General features: G+C 43.3%; 1 protein-coding gene across 2 annotated transcripts in view; it reads left to right on the top strand.

Moving 5' to 3' along the window:
- Positions 1–1,812: 1,812 nt before the first annotated feature.
- BRF1 (BRF1 RNA polymerase III transcription initiation factor subunit) overlaps positions 1,813–21,766 on the top strand; it is a 165,864-nt gene continuing 145,910 nt past the window's right edge. The window contains exons 1-2 of one of the 2 annotated variants that reach the window (XM_052696023.1): positions 1,813–1,902; positions 17,089–17,169. The gene's annotated coding sequence lies outside the window, so the exon portion shown is untranslated. Of the gene's footprint in view, positions 1,903–3,843; positions 4,024–17,088; positions 17,170–21,766 lie in introns of those variants that run through there. The other variant, XM_052696021.1, reaches the window with a different exon arrangement.

Below are 21,766 nucleotides of genomic sequence, written 5' to 3'. Positions count from 1 at the left end.
AACCTCAGCAAATGAATGCCAAACACGCATACCCACGAGCAGGTTGCATTTGGGGTTCCCGAAGACACAGCAGGAAGGAAATGGGTCAGTCTGGGCTAACAGACATCCTGATCACTACTTGGTTGTGTTTTTTTGCTCTTATGAGTGAAAATAAGAGCATAAAACACAAAAGCAGGTGAAATGGAAGACAGATTCTTTTCTAAATTAAAAGGGTAAAAAAAAAAAAAAGGAATGGGGTTCTGTCAACATAATTTTTTAATCTATGTCAGCTCTAACGCAAGCTTCACACAATTTACTGGAAGATTATTATTTATTAGCTTAAATGAACTGAGTAAGATGTATTGAACAAAAAGAGCATAGTTAACACTCTTGCAAGAGATACCCTCATCTCCCACTGCCAACCCTTAAATGAGGTGTGGGAAGGGGTGCATCCTGGCTCCAGCCCTTCTGGTCACTCAGGTACACTGCATGCACCTGAGCTCCCCTGGGTTGGCCCTGCCTTCCACCAGGTGCTCAATCACTGGTCAGGACAGAAATATTTGAAATGTTGTGTGCTTTTGCATAAGAAAGCTTTCATGAGCAGGAGGCAGGGGATTTTAGTTTTCAGGACTGGGAGCACATCATCTTTCACCAGCACTAACCTCACCTTATGAGAAGACAAAGATTAAAACTCGTGTCCTTATTCACTATTACGTGGGATGAGATTTTCTTTTTTTTTGCTCTGCAGCTATGCAATGCTCTCACTAGAGCCCTCTGCTGCTCATATTGAGAATGGAAAACTCCAAACTTATCTGGGTCTCCCAGAAAAGTCTGATAACGTCAGCAATCAAATCACCAATAATTTTGGGATGAGGATGAAAATTTAAATAATGAATGAAGGCCACATTAACTTCCATCTGAGATAAGAAGGAACCTTTTGATGGAAAGGTATTTCATAACTGTTGCAGGATTTCTTCTGTTTATGCCTGTCAGAGACTCTCTATGACAAATGACCTAATGTAAATCAGCAGTTTTTACTTAAAATATTGTGACATTCTGGAGGCTTTTCTGAGGGAGAAAAATATTTAATTCTTTTTTCCTTCTCCTATAAACAATAAAAAAATATTTGGTATTGGGGATATCATTTTCCTCTGACATTACTGAAATGAGCTATAATTTTGTGAGCTCACACTTGGAGTCATGGCATCACGAACAGCAGGAGCAGCTTCAGTAAGGAAACTCCAAAAGAAGAATCTTCAGAAACCTAAAGTTCCTATTTTCACAAATCGATCTCAGAACGGAAGAATAAGTCCAGGAAGAGGAAAGCCAAACTGTGTCTATAGCAGTACAGTCTCTGTGATGATATTGCTGCTTTCCTTTTGCTAAAGCCCAGAATCCGCAAAGCTCCAGGCATATGACAAAAGCTCACACCTAAGAGATGCTTAGCTTCCTGGGTGGCACAAACAGCTTTAGTATGTGCCATACTGTGTGTCTAAATGTGCTGCTGTAAGTAATTTTGTACCATGTGTATGAGCAGTTCATAGAGATCTGTATATGGCCTGTAGATATATGGCTACATCTGAGCCATTTGGGGAAGACATACTGACAGTAGTGAGTTTGTAAGAAGATCAAATGCTTATGCACTAGTGGGCTTCTGTATTCAAATGCCAACAGTGAAAGTCTGTACCCTACTGCAATATCTGTAGTAGAAATGCTAAGTCGCAGCTTGAAACAGTGATTGAGCACCTGGTGGAAGGCAGGGCCAACCCAGGGGAGCTCAGGTGCAAGCAGCGAAGCAGTGTACCTGAGTGACTGGAAAGGGTGGAGCCAGGATCCACCTTTTCCCAGACCTCATTTCATGTTGGCAGTGGAGGCAAAGGCATCTCTTGCTGGAGATCTCTGTCTATCTGAGGCTTTCTAAAGGTAAGCAGTGTTGTTTGTTTGTTTGTTTTTGTTCATTTCTGTATTCATGGCTGTTGCATTTGGTCTCATTCTCATTTACTGTAGCCAGAGACTTTGTCACCTAGCTTTTATTGTTCTATTGTAGTGTTACGTATATCTATTTGGCTCAGCTTCAGTCTGCAGAGTGCCACCCCGGTTGAGTACTAAAATGAGCAGTCATTTTCTTGGATCAAAATACAGTTCAGCTGTTTCTAGAATTAACAGCCACAAGTTACAATGCACTAGGCTTTAATACCTTGGTGTCTCAGTAAGACGAAACTCAAAGGGCTTTACTGAAACAGATTAATTATGTTCTGTAACGTTTCTGTTTATTGTTACTATAAAATGATTGAATTGGATGTGAATAATGAATTAGTAATAGTTAAAGCATTGCAGAAACATACTTTTGAAATACGAGTGGGCTACAGAGGTGATTAGTGCGTGGAGCATCTCCCTTCTGAGGAAAGGCTGAGAGATATGGGTCTGTTCAGCCTGCAGGAGAGACTGAGAGGGGATCTCATCATTGTTTATAAATATCTGCAAGATGGGAGCCAAGTTGGATGGGGCCAGGCTCCTTTCAGTGGTGACCAGTAACAGGACAAGGAGCAGTAGGCACAAACTGGGACACAGGAAGTTCCATGTGAACATGAGAAAGAACTGCTTTACTATGAAGGTTACAGAGCGCTGGTGGCACAGTGCCCTTCTCTGCAGATATTCAAAACCCACCCAGATATTTCCTGTGCAACCTGCTGTCGGCAACTTTGGGCCATAAATATGGTGAAGGGCCTGGAGCATCTCCCTAAGAAGAAAGGCTAAGTGAACTGGGTCTGTTTAGCCTTGATCCTGTGAACCTGATCCAGGGTTAAATAAATAATAAATATCTAAGGTGTGGGGGGCAGACTGGCGAGGCCAGATTCTTTTCAGCAGTGTGTGGAGACAGGACAAGGGGAAAAGGCCAGAAACTGCAGCATAGGAAGTTCTGCACAAGAACTTCTTTACAGTGAGGTGACGGAGCACTGGAACAGGCTGCCCAGGGAGGTGGTGGAGTCTCCTTCTCTGGAGATGTTCAAGACCTGCCAGGATGCCGACCTGTGCGACCTGCTGTAGGGAACCTGCTTTGGCAGGGGGTTGGACTTGATGATCTCTGGAGGTCCTTTCCAACCCCTACGATTCTGTGAACTGCTTCAGCAGGGGCTGGGCTGGGAGATCTCCAGAGGTTCCTTCCAACTTGTGCATTTCTGTGATTCTGTCATCACTACAGACTTTATTACACGTCAAAAAAAGCCACACTGCTCACTGGGTGCAAGTTCCTTTCTTAGCCATGAACTCCTTTCCCCCCAAATCAAACTACCTCAGCTGGGAGGGCGAACAGAGATTGGTACAAAGGTGTCATCGCTCTTGTTTTATTGTACAGAAACCACAGTGCGAATTTATTAACAGCTTACATAAGGTCAGGTAAGAAGCTTGTGGTAGAACGAGGGAAGCCTCAGCAAGTCCTGAGGGCCTGACTTAAGCATGAGACTGACTGCTTCCCCATCCTTCACGCTGACTGCAGAGCACTGACAGCTACGTGCACTGCCTTGCGCTTCTAAATGTTTGCCCCCAGCGGCAGAACATTACAAGGGTCTTTTTGGTAAGCGGGACCCACAGCTGTTTCCTTAAAAGCACCTACAGAGCGCTCTCCGCTTTCCCTGCGCCGCGAGCAGCGAAGCCTCCGCCCGCCCCGCTATCAGGGAGGACCGGCGCGCGGAAAGGGAGGGCGCGGCCAAGTCTCGCGAGAGCTGTTAGGGCCGGCCGCCGCCGCGCTCCTCCCCGTGCCGGTCCCGGCGAGCGAGGCCTGCGCCGAGGCCGGGCCGTGCTGTGCCGGGCGGCGGCATTGGGAGGCGGGCGGGCCGCGGCCGGGACTGCGGGGCGCAATGCCGGGCGGGCGGGTGTGCGCCGCGTGCGGCTGCTCGGAGATCGAGGTAGACGCGGCGCGTGGGGATGCGGTGTGCACGGGCTGCGGCTCGGTGCTGGAAGACAACATCATCGTGTCCGAGGTGCAGTTCGTGGAGAACAGCGGCGGCGGTTCCTCTGCGGTGGGGCAGTTCGTGTCGTTGGACGGTGAGCGGCGGGGCGAGGGGCTGCGCGTGGAGTGGGGCGGGGTGCGGGGTCGGTGTGGGAGGTAAGGACGGGATAGCGGCGGTACGGCGGAGATGGGAGATGGGCGCAGCGTGAGGTGGGCAGGGTCGGCACGGGGGAAGGTGTGGTTTGCGATGGGATGAATGGAGGAAAGGTATATGTGAGAGGTGGGAGGGATGCTCCGCGTGTGGCAGGTGTAGGCGCACGAGGATCGGAGCTGTGTGAGAGTCGTAGAATCGTTAAGGTTGGCCCAGCTGTCCACCTATTGCCCGCTACTCCCTGTCCCTCAGTATTGCAACCGTGTGTTTCTTGGATGCCTCCCGGGACAGCCTGCTCCAGTGCCTCACCACTATTATGCAGAAGTTTTTCTTAATGTTCAGCCTTTTTCTAATGTCTAAGAAAGTGCAGTGTGGAAGGGCTGGGTACATAGGGATGTTGCTATGTGAAGGACACCACATTGGTTAGATGTGACCTTCCCCTGGGTGCCCCAACCCTGGAGGTGTTCGAGGCCAGGTTGGATGGGGCCCTGGGCAGCCTGGTCTGGTATTTAATGGGGAGGCTGGTGGCCCTGCATGTGGCAGGGGGCTTGGAGACTCATGAGCCTTGAGGTCCCTTCCAACCCTGGCCATCCTGTGATTCTGTGAAATGGGTTTGAGGAAGGAGAGAATGGTGGTGGGAAGGGCAGCACAGCACGTTGGAACCAGAGGGATTGCAGGTGAGGGTTTCTCTAAATGTTGCCTGGTGCTGTTGCCATCTTCCATCGCAGGGCACTGACGCTGTATTTCGCTTTTAAGCTTATCAGTCAGTCTTGCATCCTTCACTTTTTCCTGTAGAGATGTGGAGACTACATTTTAAGGGCTGGTACAGCTTTTTGCCTCCCACCCAAAATTATGCAGGACAGATGGCATGCAAGCTTGAGCTCATTTTGGGAGCTGTAAAAAATATCAAGAAGAAAATAGAGATCTGCACCATACTGAGTCTCTTTCTTTCCCCTGGCTGAATTGTACAATGGTTTCCTAATAGTTTCTTCAAGAGACTTTTTCCCTTCTGTGCAAATTGTGGGATGCTGTAGCTGGCTGCTCCTTTTGAATAGATAGTGTGTGATTCCTTGGTATTGTACAGGTAGTTATCTATTATATGACACTGAAGGAATTTTGTTACCCATGAAGACAGATGAGCACTGTGAGGATAGGTGGGCATGTAAAAGTGGAAACCTGACTGAAGCACATTCTAGCATGCTTATGGTGCTTTATGTGGCTGGCACAAGAGGTGATGGCAGGAGCTTCACTGTGTGCTGATAACAGGTCGCTGTGTGCGTTAATGATTGCATTTTGGTGAAGAACACAACTCTGAGAACAATGCTGTTTGTGGATTGGCAAAGTTAATGCAAGAGAAGGGCCCTATTTTATGCAGTAAATATTGTAAGGGAGTTTGGCTGAGGGTCGTACATACTAATAAAATTCTTATGTTCCAAGACAGATACTTCTGCTGTGAATAATCTTTTTTTCAGCTGATTTTAAATTGAGGAATACACACTAATCTGAAAAGATGTATTTGAACTGTACTAACAGTGTCTTTGTGATGTATGCTTGTATGTTGTGTCAGTATGATGCTGATTTAAGTCCTTGGGAATGGGTAGAAAAATTCCTTTCCTGTATAAGCAAAACAGAATTCATCCCTCTCTGTGTTGCCTCATCGGAGTAATATCCAGTGGCGTGTATATTTCTTTGCCTCAAATACACATTTTCTGTCATAAAGCAACAATTTCTGGTAAGCTGTAGCTTTCAGTGATTATTCTGATTACATAATCAGGTTTCTATCAAAGTTCCTGGTTTTTAAACACCTCCTGTCGTCCTTGTAGGCTTTTTAGCTCTGTGGCTCTGAAGAATCCCCTGTGTATGAAATGCGTTGGGCTACATCTACTTGGGAGGATCAAGCTGCAGTCCAGGGAGACAGCTCTACTGTGCAGTGTTGTGGTGTCAGAGATGCCAGGCTGCTGGTTTTGAGCCCCTGGCAGCTGGTTAGGAGGCATGGGTGACTTGAAGACCATTGCCCATGTTTAACAAGGTGTGAGGAATGTCAGGTTCTCTGGTGAGGTGCTGGGAGTTGAGTGGGGCTCTTAAAGGCTGAGGAGTTTGGATTTCCTGGTTGTTCAGCAAATTTTGTGAGATTCCCAAACCTTTCTGCGCTCTGTGAGAGATTCTATAGCTATTCTACATAGACTAGCACACAAGTAGATGTCTTTATTCATTATTTATTCTTAATTCTTCCAAAACAAACAAACAAACAAGCAAAAAAAAAAACCAGCTGGGTATGGAAAGCACTGAGGTACTGTTCCTTCTCTTTGGTACATCTCACAAAACCTTTTATTTTGTGAAGCTGCAGGTTGAGTATTCAGAATCTTGCATTTGATTGCTGGGGGAGGGAAGAGTCTTGTGCTTCTCTATATTAATGCAAAATCACCTGCCTACATCACACCTTGATTGTAAGGCTGGCTGCTTCAGCACAGTGTATGGGAAATCCCTTCTTTTGGCCTGGAAGGTTTAGGTGTGGGATCACCATTACATTTGCACAGGCAGTGTTAAGTTTAGATATTGGTGTGCCTAGCACAGGAAGCTACAACCTCAATGCTGATGCCTTTCACAGAGGATTGGTACAGCCAGTGCTTTCTAAGTGTGGGTCTGTGAGTCTGTGCTTTCTGTTGTTGGGAGAATTTTAACAGCAGAGCAGTGGTGTGCTGGGATTTGAGAGATCTTGCATAGCTACTGCGGAGAAGTTTGGGAAAATGCCTTCAGTTGGAGAAAAGGACAGTAGCAGTGAAGGATGAAATAGGTGGATGTACAGGTAATTACATGGAAAGAATGCTTTTTGGCAAAGTAAATTCATGCTTTTCAGATCTTTTTGGAGCTTTCTAAAGAAACCAGTATTTGGAGAAGCGAGATGATGAGGACTTCCTTTTGCAACTGAATGGAGTGTTAATGAGATGGGCTGGCAATGCTAAATTATTTGGGCTAGTAAAGGCAGTATGGTATAAGGTTGCCATTAGTCTGGGTAGTAGGGTAGCTACTCTGGGAAGCACGTGTGATTGAGAGTTGTAGTTTTCTCCGTAAACAGGAAAAAAAAAAAAGTATAATAGAGCTAGAAATGATTGAGAGGGAGATGAGGTGATCAAGAGGAGGGTTTCTTGAAGAGCTCTTTGGTGAGAAATGACTGAACAGATTCTGCCTCTTCAGACTGGAAAAGAGGTAATTGAATGGAATATGGTAGAGATCTGTGAATACCGTACAATGTTGTGGCCACAGTGAGCAGTTGTTTGGTGTTGCGTAAGCTAGGCAGCACTAAGGAAGCTACCGGATGGTTTGTTTTGAAGGTAGCAAGTAGGAGGTTCAGAAGCATCAAGAATGGTTTCAGGTGGTTTTTTTCCTTTCATTAAATTGTGAATCTGAAGTTGTAGACGTTAGAAGTTTTACATGGATTCAAAGTGTTGAACAAACAGAATAGAAATGAGCCATGGCCACTATTAGAGATGCTGTTTATGAATTTTGCAGTCCCTCAGCGTTGGATCTGTAGGATCTGGATGATTACACACGATATATCACAACAGTTTGCACTTAGGTTTTGTGCTGTCTTGCAGACACGTACATCAGTGGTCATTACCGTTCAGAGGTAAGCTACTGAACTAGATAGGCCTTTGGCCTGAGCTGGCACAGCTGTTCTGAGGGAGGTGGTGTTCCTTCTGAGCTTTGCAAAGATACTTTTGAGTGTTTCCACCATTCTTTTAAAGCTTGTCCAAGGGTGTGGTGTCCAGAGGTTTTGCAGTACAAAGATAGGTGTTCCAAAGTATCATGGTTTCTTTCAGCTTGACGTCTGCTAAATGATGAACGCTACTTCTCTGATGTTGATGTTAGATAGGCATGTTCTCTTTTGAAAATGATTAACTAAGCCTTCTGATTTTCTTCTGGGAAGTCACTAATAGAAATACTTGCAAGTAGGAGAAAGTCTGTGACCAGGTGTCCAGAAATCAGACTGCAAAACAAAGGTTTATTTAGTGTAGTGGTTACCAAATTGCACGTGCAGTACTTTGTAAAATGACCATGAAATCTTACCCTAACAGCAGCTTGGCTGTACAAAATATGATGTGGTTTATATCATTACATAGAGGGAGATGGACTGTGACAGTGCTGATGAGACACCCTTTGTAGATGGGCATGATCTGTCTGTTGCAATGTAATAACACTCTCTTCAAGATCGTGCCCCTTCATTGCTATGGTATTGGCAATGTCTTGTGAAGAACTTGCTGGGAGATGGGCAGGTGAATTCTTTCAGTAGGGAAGGGACACCCTCTTCATGCTCTAGAAAGAGGGACAGTGTGTGTCTGTCATCTTCTGGTAGGAAAATCTTCAGAGAACACATGCTTGTGAAGCATTTGATGAGCCCCATGTGTTCCAGCTATCTGCACTTTTAAATTCTGTTGCAGTGAGGTAAGCATCAGCCCTCAATCCTGGATATGTTATTCTCTTGAAACTTTTGAAGGCCATTCATGAGTGTGTTGTTCTTGAACTTGATTACACTTTTCAAGAGTCAGCAGATACTCGTGGGAGAGAGTTGTCATGCACTTTTCAGCTCCAAGAAGCTGTTATTTGCACACAAAGTGTTTGAGCCGTATACTTTTCCTACTACACAAATCAAATTTTGTTAAACATCTACTTTAGACTTGAGAGCTGGTTCAGACTCTCACAAAAATATTCCAAAATATTGTTCTGTGTCTTTGTACCAGATTTGTAAAGTGTTTGAATTGAAATTCCCCACTTTCTTAACAGAAATTAATGTGATGTTTTTATTTTGTACCCAAGCTCCTAACAGATTTCTTCTGGTCATGGTTTTTGAATTCCAGCAGTAAAATCCAGCACTATAGTATCTGAGAATAAGCTGTATTTCTATCACTTAGTTATCCCGTATCTGTGTACAGGAAAAAGGAACTCTACTGAGCCCTTCTGTGGTGGCAAAGATATTTGGCCGCTGTTTTTGAGAAGGCCAGATTGTTGTGCACTGTTTGAAGGCAGCACATCGCCTAATCACTCTTTTACCACATCTGGGTAGTAATGCACCGGCCTTGTGGTACTTGTTGGGAGAAAACAGTTTTCACAAATAACTTTGCCAGAGCTTGCAGCAAAATAAGTACAAAAGTGAAGAGAATAAGGGGAGGAAGGCTCAACTTGATGCGGATTTTAATCATCCAGATCTCTCCAGGAAGTTTTTCTCTAAAGATGAGAAAGTGGAAATCTAGGGCTTCAATCTGATGCTAATCAAAGGAGATGGAAACAGCCCTATTTGAGGGAGCTGTGCGAGCAATGCAGTGGCAAGCTGGAAGACATAACCAAGAAAATATAGCCCAGAAAAATGGTTCTCTGAGGCATGCTGACCTTGTGACCCCAGAAGATCTCACGTCTGGGGAAGCTCAGGTTCTTTTCTTCCAGGAAAAGTCTTTAAATGCTCAATAATTATCTGAAAGAAATAGCATCTGATAAGCTTCTTGCAAACCATAAGGCAGTCTGAAAATCTGCCTTTTGGAAATGACACGGATCTGTGTGTGCAGTGAGAGCTGTCTCCTTCCAGGGCTCAGACTAGTGTCTGCCTGGGCTGTCCTACCCTGCCTGGACAGGCCCAGGAGCCCAGTTCAGGTCCAGGGGGCAGTCAGCCCCTGTCACAGTGGGGCCTCAGCCAGGCTGATCCCCAGCTCCCTGCAGCTGGACCCAGCCATGGCCCCACCAAGCCCCTGCAGGCTGCTGTCCTGGCCTGGTCTCAGCTGGTCCCTCAGGCTCGGTTTGGCCTTCCTTGGGCTGTGTTTGACCTTGGTTCACCTCACTGAGTCTGATGCTGACCCTCAGCCACAGCCCAGTGTCCTGTCTGGCTTCAGTTCATCCCTGGTCATATAGAGCGGCTCGATGCCTTGTACCAGGGCTCCGTAGCCTCTTATAAAATCCGTGTAAAAATTATCGTTATTTCCCATAAGCTTTTAACTAGTTCTTAGCATTGGCTTCTCTAACCACCTGCCTACTTCTACAAAGCTGAAGAAACCTCATAGTTTTCAAACTTCTACAGTTGTTTGTGCCAAGGTGAAGGTCTTGCATTTATGTTGTTCATTTCACATTAGGCTTAGTCAAGAAGGTTACTGTGGAGTTACGCGAAGAAGGGGCTGTTGCTCAGATATTAATCACAGAATGGTTTGGTTGGAAGGGACCTTTAAGATCATCCAGTTTCACCCCCCTGCTATAGGCAGAGATGCCTTCATTAGACCAGGTTGCTCAAAGCCCCTTACAGCCTGGCCTTGAATGCTTCCAGGGAGGGGGCATCCACAGCCTCTCTGGGCAGCCTGTTCCAGTGTCTCACCACCCTCATTAATTGCTGCTCTAAAAAGGTCCCTGGCTTATAATGGAGGTGGTGGGTTTTTGAATGTTTTTGTCTTGACCTTCTATTTCCAAGTTTGCTAGCTCGTAGCAGCAGAAAATGAAATCGTACGTCCATTTAGTCACGGTCATTTTGGTGACAACCGTGGGGTGGAAAAGATAAGGGGGTGGAAACAACAAACTGGTGGAACTAGGGGCACTTTCTAACTCCAGATAAGACCTACAGGATATTTTATCCTTGAATTAATTCCATGGGGAGCCTCACTAGGATGATTATGAGGTGACTGTAGGCTGGCTGCTGAAATGGGGCTTGTGCCCCACAGGATTTGACCTGCATTTGGTGTTGGAGATGTGTGACTGTCTTGAACCAGGCTTACAGTTTTAGTGTTGATTACTTGAAATTTCTGTTTGTGTTGGTGGCTTTTGATTAAGAATACATGATAAAATAAAGAATGTATTTGTTATTTGAGGTGTGCAATAACTAGTGTGAATTCAAGTCTTTTAACCATTCTTATGTAATAATGACTAAGCTGGAAAGTTTTAGGATAGTGACAATTGTAAAGGCACTGGTAGAAATGGAAGTCTGCAAGGAGTATTGGCAGCATTAGTCCAACTTCAGAGTTGAGTCAGGATCAAATGAAGCTCATGGCTCTTGTGCAGCATCCATACGTAAGATTCTCTATCTCCAACTGTACATGAAACTGTAAGATAGCAAGTGGAGGCTGATGGGAAGAAATATCACTTGTGGGAGGTTACTTGTGTACTTTTGCTCGTAAGGTGAAATGACAATTCTGAACTGCTAGTGCTGAACACAGTAGTTCACAATTCTATGTCTGTTCATAGAATCAGAGAATTGTTTGAGTTGGAAGGGACCTTTAAAAGCTATCTGTCCAACCCCCTGCAATGATGAGGTACACATACAGCTCCATCAGGTGCTCAGAGCCCCGTCCAGACTAAACTTGAGCATCTCCTGGGGTGGGGGCAATGGGGCATCCCCACAACTTTGTTAGAACTTCTAGCACAGGAGGTTCCACAGTGCTTGTAAGTAGGCTTTTACCAATATTAGAATGTCAAGGAAAAGTTTCTTCCTGCTGACTTTTTTTCACGTGAATGTAATCATCTTACTGCGGAGACCCGTGTGCACTGCTCTGAACTCTGGACATGTACTCATACTCTCCAGTCCCTTGACAAATTTAACATAGTTTACACATTTGTATAGCTGTGGTATGTTCCATTTTTCAGTTGTGCATATAGAAGCTTACTGTAAGATTCTGCATATACTGCTTCTTTGTCTTTACATCTAGGACTGTTACATGGACCTCAAGTGCAGAGCTTGCCTGCAGTTTGACTTGATCAAAGTATTTGGTTCTCTGGGGGTTTGTGGATGTGAAGTGTGTTGAACAATGGAAAGCTGTGGTCAGCCAGCTGGAAAGAAGAGGGGCTACATACAGGGAAGAGAATGCTTTCCTAAAACTGAAGCTGAGCTTATTAAGTATTCACTTTCTGTATGTTCTTTCCTCTAGAATTTGATAGGAAGGACTAATGCAGTGAGGCAGTTGACAAAGAGGATGGTCTCTATATTAGTATCAGATTGTGTTTTTTGTCTGTTGAGTTGACAATAGAGGACTGTTATGCATTTTTCAATATTTCCGAGGTGGTGGGAATAGGTGTTTTGTTTTAAATTATTAGTTGTTATTGAGTTCTTATGCGGGGTATATTGACAGCCTGACATAAAATGTTAGTTACAGTGCAGCCTTGAATCCTAAAGTGGATTCCAACAGTAATACATATGCTTAAAATAAATCACTGGGATCTGAAAATAAAAGTATCAGCAGAATTCCACTTAGTTGCAGTCCAGATTCCTAGAGATGATGTAAACCATGAGTGGTCACAATATAATTAGCAAAACAGAAGAAAATATGAGTTTACTGGACTTTTCAGACCTTTTGGGGAAGTTCAGAAGAGTGGAACAAACTGAAGCAGGTACACAGGTTTTCACTTTCCTGATTACAAAACTAATTAATAATCATCTTGAGTTGGGAAGGAAGAGGGGAAATGCATCTTCTTCATGCAGAAAATAATTACATTTCAGAGAGATGAGCTGTTGACTTCTTGCTTCTCTTCTGAAATCCTCAAGGTGGCAATCTTGCATCACAGCTAAGTGTATAGGGTTGTGGTTTTCTTTTTTTTTCCCCCCAGTGCTGAGTCTTTTACATGCTGTCCTTGTGGTGGCAACAAGCAGTTGCTTGGAGTGCTGCAGATTATACTGCTGTCGGTCGTGTAAATGCTCCATCTTGCACGTAACTTGGATACAGACCATCTTTCATAGACTTGTGCAGCCTTAAATTTGGGTGTGGTGGATGCAACACTGCATTTATCCCTTGGGATGGTAGTTATGAAATAAGCACAGAGATAACTAGCTATGATGCACTAGATTAAAAGTTTGTCTTTATGTTTGTATTCAGCAGTAGCGTTTCAGCAGATGTGGAGCATATATGCAGGCCTGTGAGCTTCCCTGTAACAATGGCTGAGAAAACACATCTTTCAGTCACAGCAGCTATGTGTGTTCAGAAGACTTTAATTACATCATTTTGCTGTTGTGGGCATGAGATGTGATGGAACATTGACCTACTCTCCTTTTGATTTTTACTGTTAACTTTAATGGGAAGCTGATTAATTTTTTATGTTGGACTACTGAGCCGACCCAGGCTATCAAACAACTGGTGTGATGCAGTCTGCATTGTGTACAGATTTTATGTTGGGTCTGTAAGTACGTGGCTTTCAGACAGAAGCTTTTTCTCCTGTCATGTGCATAAGAAAGGGCTGAAGTTCTTCAGTTTTAATTTTTGCAGGGAAGAATTTTCATAACCCTGATCTTGGCAAATAGCAGGCATACTTCAGACCCACTTGCTTCATTCCCAGTCTTCACTAGCTCTTTCGTTTAGGGGAAACAAAATCTATAACTCAGGGATTAGTGCTGTTTCTTCTCCAGCTGTTGAATGTGGAACTCAGCATTTCGGTGGCTCGCAGGAAATTGCCCTTTTGCTGCAGGTGCCAAGTAGCAGCTCTTTGCACCCTCTATATGGGAGGATGTGATCAGTGCTGTTTCTGCTGTCATCTGTTTGTCTTTCAGGGTTGTCACAGAATTCAACCTTTGCTTGCTCTTTTTACATCTTGAGGAATATTTCTTTCGTAGAAAAGCTGAGTGGCGTGTATTTCTTTGCTGGCAAGTCAGTAGAGCAAAACAGAATTGGCCAAGGTGCCAGGGCCTGACCTGCATGGGGCAAGAGTAGCAGATGTGAGGATGGCAGCTGTTGGCTGCAAAGTAGGTAGGCATGGTGCTTCAGCGCTGCGGTAATGAAGGGGGTAGCATGCTTTGTGTTGAAAGGGATGTTTTGAGATCATCTAGTCCAAACCCCTGCTGTGGGTGTGGGGTTTTGAGATGGATCTGTCTGAGTTTTGTCCAAGCGTCGTCAAGTTTCCAGGAATATCATAGAATGGTTTGGATTGGAAGGGACTGTTAAAATCCTCTAGGGATCTTCCAATTTCCCTGCTTTAGGCAGGGACGCCTCCCTCTGGAGCAGGTTGCTCACAGCCTTATCCAGCCTGGCTTAGAACACTGCCAGAGTGGTCCATTGGTCCATCATCTTTGGTTCTCCTTGTCTTATGCCTCACTGTATCCTGCTGAGAGGACCACAAAAACTGAGCAGCTGTACTGCTGAGCTGGCTGGAATACCTCTCCATGCCTTCCGTTGTCCAGGCAAAAATGTAGGTGGTTGGATTTGATGGTCTTTGTAGATCCCTTTCAACTCCACTGTTCTAATTCAAAACTTCCACAGTGTCCAAAGCTAACTGGAAGAGGAAGCAAGCCTTCAGTGAAGCACAGCTTGAGAGTTGTTTAGTTTCCAAAAATAACGTGTAGATGACGGTTTGCCTTGGGAGGCACCACCTCCCGGAGGAGGGTATTTGCGTTGGCTTAGGGAAATGTTAGTGTTAACGTTGAAGACTTGGCAGGCAGTACTTGCAGACACCAAATACTTCTCGGATGTGGGGTGGTGGTTTTTTTTTGTTTTTTTTTTTTTTGTTTTTTTTCTGTCTTGAAAGCTGAATGTGAAAAACCAAGAGCCTGTTTAATTCACTTCTGAAGTTGTAGAGGAAAAACAGAAAAGGTCAAGAAATGTAAAAACTTCAGTTAAGCTGGAATGTTAATATGGTTGTGATTGCTAGCGATTGCTGTTCCTTTTCTTTGTACGTCTTTAATGACTGGCTCTGTAGGGTTTTTATTTGGTCTCTAAATTAATTTGATGATTTCACAGATTTCTTTTTTTTTTAGTCTTTTTTTTTAATAGTTTCTCTTATTACCCAGCTGTACAGTTGTGTTAATGGGTTTGGTTTGCATTCTCCTTGCAAAGATTAAAGCTGGTGGTGAGACTTCACAGCATTAGTTGGCAGTTGTGAGAGGGTAAGTCCCCAACAGACTTGTTTGCTGTCGATTTTTCAAAGCCAAGTGCTAACTCAAGCTGTACAGTGTTTCCAGTTAACTAGCTGAGAAATGGACACGTCAGTTCTGATAGCAGAGCTTGTCTTTCAGAATGCTCTGTCAGTATCTGCTGCGGACTCTATAGCTTTGAAAGAAAAGGCTTTTAGACCAGGCCTAAAATGGTATGTAATGAAAGGGATCTGAACAGCTGAAATCTCATCTTAATCTTCTTTTATGATCTTTCTGGATTTCTGCTTCTGAGTAAGTTAATTTTTTTTTAATAGCATTCACTGCCATGTGACTGTTAGCTTCTCATCAGTAACAGAGACGTGTAAAAGTGCAGTACAGCCATTTTGACAACGATAGTCCATGGAGTTTGGTATTTTTACGTATTCAAAGAGGAGGAGGACTGTGTGAGTGTTCTGAGGTGATGTGGCCAGGAGGAGGCAGCTGCCACGGGTGCCTTTGGCCAGCTGCTGCTTTCCCAGCTGAAGGACCTGTGAGAGCCCATCCTATAGCAAAGTGATGTGAGGGGAAAAAAAAATTGAGACTAGGAAAGAAAATTTCTGAAGATTTAGATTTGTTGCTGAGGAAAACGTGCATAAAACGGTTGTTGCCATATCTGTATTTTTGCCAGATAAACCAATAGTATTAATTGTGTGCCAAAACCTGTGTCAGTGCCGGAGTGATGTGGTAATAATCCCTGTTTTGCCGGATCCTTTGCTTTGGAGTGTTCCTGGAAAGGAGAGATGCTGTCTGTGAGAGCAGCAAGGTGTGCAGCCTGCAGCAGTCCCAAGGCTGGGAGGCCAGTGTCTGCATCCAGCAGGGAGGTCACCACCCAACATTTTCCTCTCTAATTAGGATGTTGAAGTACTTAAGCTGTGGGGCATTTATGTGAGAGCTTCTGATTATTGTGTGTTGAAAGGCTCTGTTAATGAAGCAAAGGTGAAGTCAGTTTCTGTTGTGAACAGCATTGAAAACCTAATTTAAAGGCTGTATGGAGAAATCAGCTTGGAAGGCTTGCAGAAGATTGTACCAGAATATAAGCTTTTCTATTTTTTCTCATCAAGATGTTTATTACATGCTGCTCAGAGGCTAGTAAGGAAAATCTAATCAGAGGCTGCAGTTTCTCTTTTGCTGGGCCCACTTTGGAGGTGCCTTATCCAGGTGTGTGGCTGCAGTGCCCTGAGATGCTCACAGGTGTGACATTGGGAGCCATAGCTACAAGAACTTGAGGAGAACTGTAGGCATGGCAGAAAATAAGATGATGTTTCCTATTCTGAAGGGCAGAACTGAAGTGCAATTACCAACAAATTACTGATTTTCAATCTTTGCAGTTTGGCTTTTTGGTCTCACTGTTAAGCTGATCGATTCTAGCATCCTGCATGGGGAAGCCTGATTATTTAAAAAAACAAACAAACAAACAACAACAACAACAACAAAAACTTTCTGCTTTAACAAGAGACTGTTTTTGTCCTCAGTAGTTTAATTCCCTGCTCTGCACGATTCGTTTGCATGAGTAGCTCCATTGACTCCCAGAGGACTCTGCATTCAGAGTCTCAGCGTTGGCACAGATGCATAAACCAGCCTCTAGTTTGTGCTAATTCACAAGGCAGACTTATTTTAGACTCCAGCCTTTCAGGGTGTAAACGTAGCAGTTCCAGACTTGCACATTTTGTAGCCTAAGCTTCTCTCTGTGCGTCTGATGCTAAACTGAAGTTATTTTAAGTGTGTGTTATGTCTATAGTAGCCTGCACTCTTAGTATTGAATGTTAACCATGTTTTTATGTGCTGTAGTGCTAGTAATCAGCTATTAAAATTCTGTATTGAATATTTTTCAGACAGAAAATACAATTAAGAAATTTTCTTGTTTTACTTGGAGCAATATTTTACAACACTGATTTTTGTTTTCTGCCCCAAATAAGGAATGCAATGTTTGTAATTGGAGCTGAGACTGGGGAGGTCCTGAGGGGGAACTGAGTGGCACAGGGCTCGCGCTCCATCTTAAGTCCTTTAAGAACCTGACAGAGTTCTCCTTACTGTAATCTATCATCTTGTAAATTATACAGATACGGAGCACAGTGGCTCATTAAGTTTGGTCTAGTGTTTTAATTCAGGTATTGCATTTGACATGTTTTTGGTTTTTTTCTTCCTCAATAGGTGCAGGCAAAACACCGACTTTGGGAGGAGGATTCCATGCGAATCTGGGAAAGGAGTCACGAGCACAAACTCTACAGAATGGTACTTGCAAGCTTTAATTCTGTTTTGCTTTTTTTTTTTTAATTAACATGATTGATTGCAGTAAATTTGTAGTTTTGAATGTGACCTCAAAACCTTGGGAAGCCACTTGCTAGTCAGTAGTAGACAAGTCAGCATAGTGCTGATTTTACATTGTGTTCTCATTTGGTTGCCATAGCTGATTTATGAGGTCAGGTAGCTGGCTGACAAAGGGTAATGACACCTTACAGTACTATCAGTTTAAAAGAGCTTTTTCAAGGTTGATGTGCCCATTGCACTTTTTTATTCTTTCTCAACTTACTGTGGCTTTATATCAAATTTCAGGGCTCCTGTGGTGCTTTATGCATGTTTATTTTTAACTATGAGTGCTCAAATGCTTTTGTTTTTATGTAAGAGTGAAGCAATGCACATATAATAATCAATACCTGTAGTAACACACTTAAAAAATACTTGCATTCTTAATAAGTGACTCTTGAACAGAGAAAGGAAATATGGAGAAAGGTTTTGCTGTCCAGAGAATGTTTGTTCTCATTACAAGCTGTACATTTCAATTGAAATCTTCTTCATGTACAGTCTTTGAAGAGAATGAATAAAAACAGCTTGTATTCCAGAAATGGTCTTCCAGTTCCTTCCAATTTGCTGGTGTTTAACAGGGGACAGGAGTTGTCTTTTTATAATTAATACTCTTGTTTCATAACTCCTGGAGATGACAGCTGATGGACTGTTATATGAAAGATGTAGGAGCTGATGTGTAATTAAGCAGGGGATGTAATAGCACCATAGCAGTGAAACTTTGTTTTGGGGGAGGGGGGGTATTTTATATAAAGGCATTTTCTTCAATTCAAATCTTAAACATTACAACTAAAACATAAGGTCTTGGGTGATGCTGTGTCTGCATAGATATCAGATCAGTGTTATGCTTTCAATATTTTGTCTGCAGCATTACAGAAATGGTAAGATTGATCTGCGGTATTGAAATACACTCAGGTTGCTTTGATCAGCCTTATGCAGCTGTTTGCTATCCAGACTGTTTTATTCTGCTGTTTGTACCAAGTATCAAGCCCTGTTTGTTTGACAAAGTAAGTCTCATGCTTTGTGAGCAGGTTTCGGTGTCATGTCTGAAATGGCTGTGAATTCTGAGAGTGTCTGTATCAACTACGCTGGAATAGTGGAATAAAACCACTAGAACACCTTTTATGGTATTAGAGTTGTCATCTCATGAAGGCATTTTAATCGTAGCTGTAATTTTGTGCAGGCATTTTAATAATAAATTGGTTGTGTGTAGGAACTGCTCAGTTACTTGACTTTAATTGTAGAAAAATGAAACGCTGAGGTGAGAAAATGCTGTCATCTTGTTGGGAGTGTAGGAATCATTTTAAAACTCATTTCAGTAATTGGAGTTAAACCAAATGTGGGCATTGTTCTGGAAGCTAAACCTGCCTTCTTTCCTGACTGGACTTCTGGGGATGTAATATGTCTGAGCATCTTCCATCACAACAGGTTTTGTGTGTGCTGCACTTCTCCGGATCCCCTCATTGTACGTAGTGTATCAGAGAAAGATATCATAGATATTGTTTGAAATGAAATTGTCTACCAAACCATTCACAAAGGGGAAAATAATTCTTTTTAGCTTTACCTCTTTAAGGCTCTTTATGGTTTTCCTTCTTTTGTGGCTATCCGTTATATTAAAAACAACAACAAAACTGAAGGCATTTGGTCTTTGATTTCTGAGGCCAACCTGAATTTGTGACGCTGCCAATCTGAGAAAGTTTCTTTCCATGAGCTTGTTTTGTCCTGGGCACAACAACAGCAGCTGCAATTGCAGGTAGAGCAATTGGAGCTGGAAAGGCCCTTCCTTCTGCTGCTCTATCATGAGCTGATTGTCTGCTGCATTTAAATACATTTTTAGCTTTATGTAGTTCTTAATTACAAATTGAGCTGCGACAATGAGATTATAGAATCTCACCCTGTCACTCTGTGCCCATGATCATGATTTTTTAAAACTGTGTTAATATCCATTGTATTTGCACTTGAAAGTGTAGCAAGGTAAACAAACTTACTGTGTATGTCTAAAAGAAAATGTGTGAGGCTGTTCATTGTGTAAAGCTGAGGTGCATGATAGATGGCTGTATTAAAAACAATCAGCTCTCCCTGGAGTACTGTGCTGATCAGAAGAATTACTGTGCTAATTATTTATTTGCTGGTATTCTCAATGTGCTTGCACTGCCAGAGTTCCCCAAGTTGCAGATGCAACGAGCTGCTCTCAGGATGAGTGTGCAGCACGGCTTGTAAGCGCCCTTCCCATGGCTTCCAGGAGGTCTGTTCCTCGGGATCCACTGCTGATGCTCAGGTCAGGGCTTTAGGTCAGTGTATACATGCACGATTTTCTTCCATGTGGTGCTCTGCATAGGTTGCTGCTGCAAGGAAGAGCCAGACAGGGTGGGAAGCAGCAGCGGGCGGCAGAGCTCCGCAGCTTGTCCCCAGTGTCTGAGAGCAGCTGGGAGCGGCGCGTGTGTGGTCTGGGAGTGCTGGCAGGTCTCTGAGTGTGCCTGCTCTGCTTGCCAGCAACCTGCAAGCTTGACATGATCCGGGGAAAAGTCCAGCAGCGAAGCAGGAACTTGTTATTTCTTATGAAGAAAAAAAAACCGCAGTCCCCCTGCTACTTTCCCTTCCTCCTGCATGTAGCTCGGGCCAAGTTCTTCCCATCTGTAATGTCTGTCTTTTCAAGGGAGGTGAAAGGGAGGTGGTTTGGCCTCACTGTCTCTTATTTAATCACTAGTAAAGCAGCTGGGGTTGGCTAAATGTATGATGCTGCTGGTTTTTGAGGCTTGTAATTAAAAGACGTTCAGAATTAGATGAAAAACAGTTTTTCATTAGAATACCTAAAGTAATCGTGTATGTGGATTTTTTCTTTTCCTTCCGTTTGAAAGGAAAGAAATGCCACAGTAAAATCTCCATACAACTGCTGAACACTTCCAGACTCTCGTGCAAAACCATTATTTTGTGTGTTGATATTTACATGTATGTTCTCAGTACAGCCATGAGCAAACCCTCAAAGTTTTACAGTTTCCAGGTGCGTAAGGATGTCTCGTACACAAAGCCAGTCTCTGTAACACACACGCCTTTGCTTTCTTTTTCTTTGCTATTTATAAGGTGGTGGTGCCTGGCAGTTTGTATTCTCTGCCTTTTTCTACTGAACCAGCTGATGTTTGTGGGAGTTTGGTTGGGAATTGGCTGCAGTTATGAAAACGGGAGTCTTGTTTATACTTGTTAAAATATGTATGCAAGGAAGGCTTAATACTGTTGTGTTTGTTCATCATCAGTTTGGTTTCCAGTGTGCTGTTCTGTGCTGACTGAATGTGTGAAGCTCCACCAGTTCCTTAATTTCAGGCCTGCAAAAATGGTTCATCTCTGCTGCTATAGAGCTCGCCTGCTGTAAGAGTCTGCACATCCATGGGATGGTACAAAGAGGTGTTTCAGCTTGCTTTATAAGGTTTGAAAAAATAGCCACAAGATGCTGTTTCTGTGAGAAAGTAGAGTTGCAAATAAAATACCAGCTCAGAGAGGGAACCTTTGACAAGACTTCTTTCTTTGTTGTCTGGGCTTCTTCAAATTGCTGCAGTAGTGCCCAACTTTTATGGGTACTTACAGGGCTGAAATTGAGCGTTCTGTCTCTTTAAATCTTATTTTACAGCTCTGTGCTGCATTACATAACCTCTCTAAATAGCTGGTTTATTCTTGCTTCCTTGCAGGCAATCTGCTCTTGCTATATCCACGTCAGATCCATAGTTACAAGGGAGTTGTTCTTGACTTGGAGCTCTGATACTTTCAATAGTCTTCAGTGGCCAAAAAGAAAAGGGAGAGGGGGAGGAAGGTCAATGGCATGATTATAAATCGAAAGCTTCAGTTGCAATTTTGGTTAAAACTGAGTTTGAAGATCGCAGCTGCATCTAGCTTAATCCAATTTCTGAACTGTTGCACTGTGTTTTTAATCATTTCTTTAAATGAATGTGTTTTCCCTCAGTCCTTCTAAACGCCAAAATGTAGCTAACAGTATTTTAATCCTAAATAGGGAAGCATTTCTGAAGATGTTTTTTAATGCATTTTTGCCTGTTTATATGTGCACTATTTGCTTAATTCTTTCACATTTCTTGTCATCAACAATTTCATAGCTAGTTTATCACAAGTGATTATGGAAGATAAACTTCCAACCAAAACTATACGGTGTGAATTAAGCCAGAACAATATATTACATGCATGAAGAACAGATGTAGCCAAAGGAGAGAAATGAAGAACACGTCTTAATTTAACAAACGTAAAGGAAGGGAGTAGAGGACAGCAGAATCATAGAATGATTTAGACAGAATGGATCTCTGGAGACTCACAGTCAAAGTGGTGGCTGTGAAGTTGTGTTAAGCTGCTCAGAGCCCAGTGCAGCTGAGCTTTGAGTATCCATAAGGATAGATATGGTGCAGTCTCCCTGGACGACCTGTTCTTAAGCTTGACCCCCCTCAGTGAGAAGAATGTGTCCCTTGTATTTAATGTGATTCTTACCTCTTGTGCTTTTGCTTTGCACCTCCAACAATTCTATCTCCATCTT

This window comes from Tympanuchus pallidicinctus, unplaced genomic scaffold, assembly GCF_026119805.1.
Source record: "Tympanuchus pallidicinctus isolate F22 unplaced genomic scaffold, pur_lepc_1.0 scaffold3, whole genome shotgun sequence".
NCBI lineage: Eukaryota > Metazoa > Chordata > Aves > Galliformes > Phasianidae > Tympanuchus > Tympanuchus pallidicinctus.
Note: the sequence above shows the minus strand (reverse complement) of the source record. Positions and strands in the feature narration are given on the sequence as shown.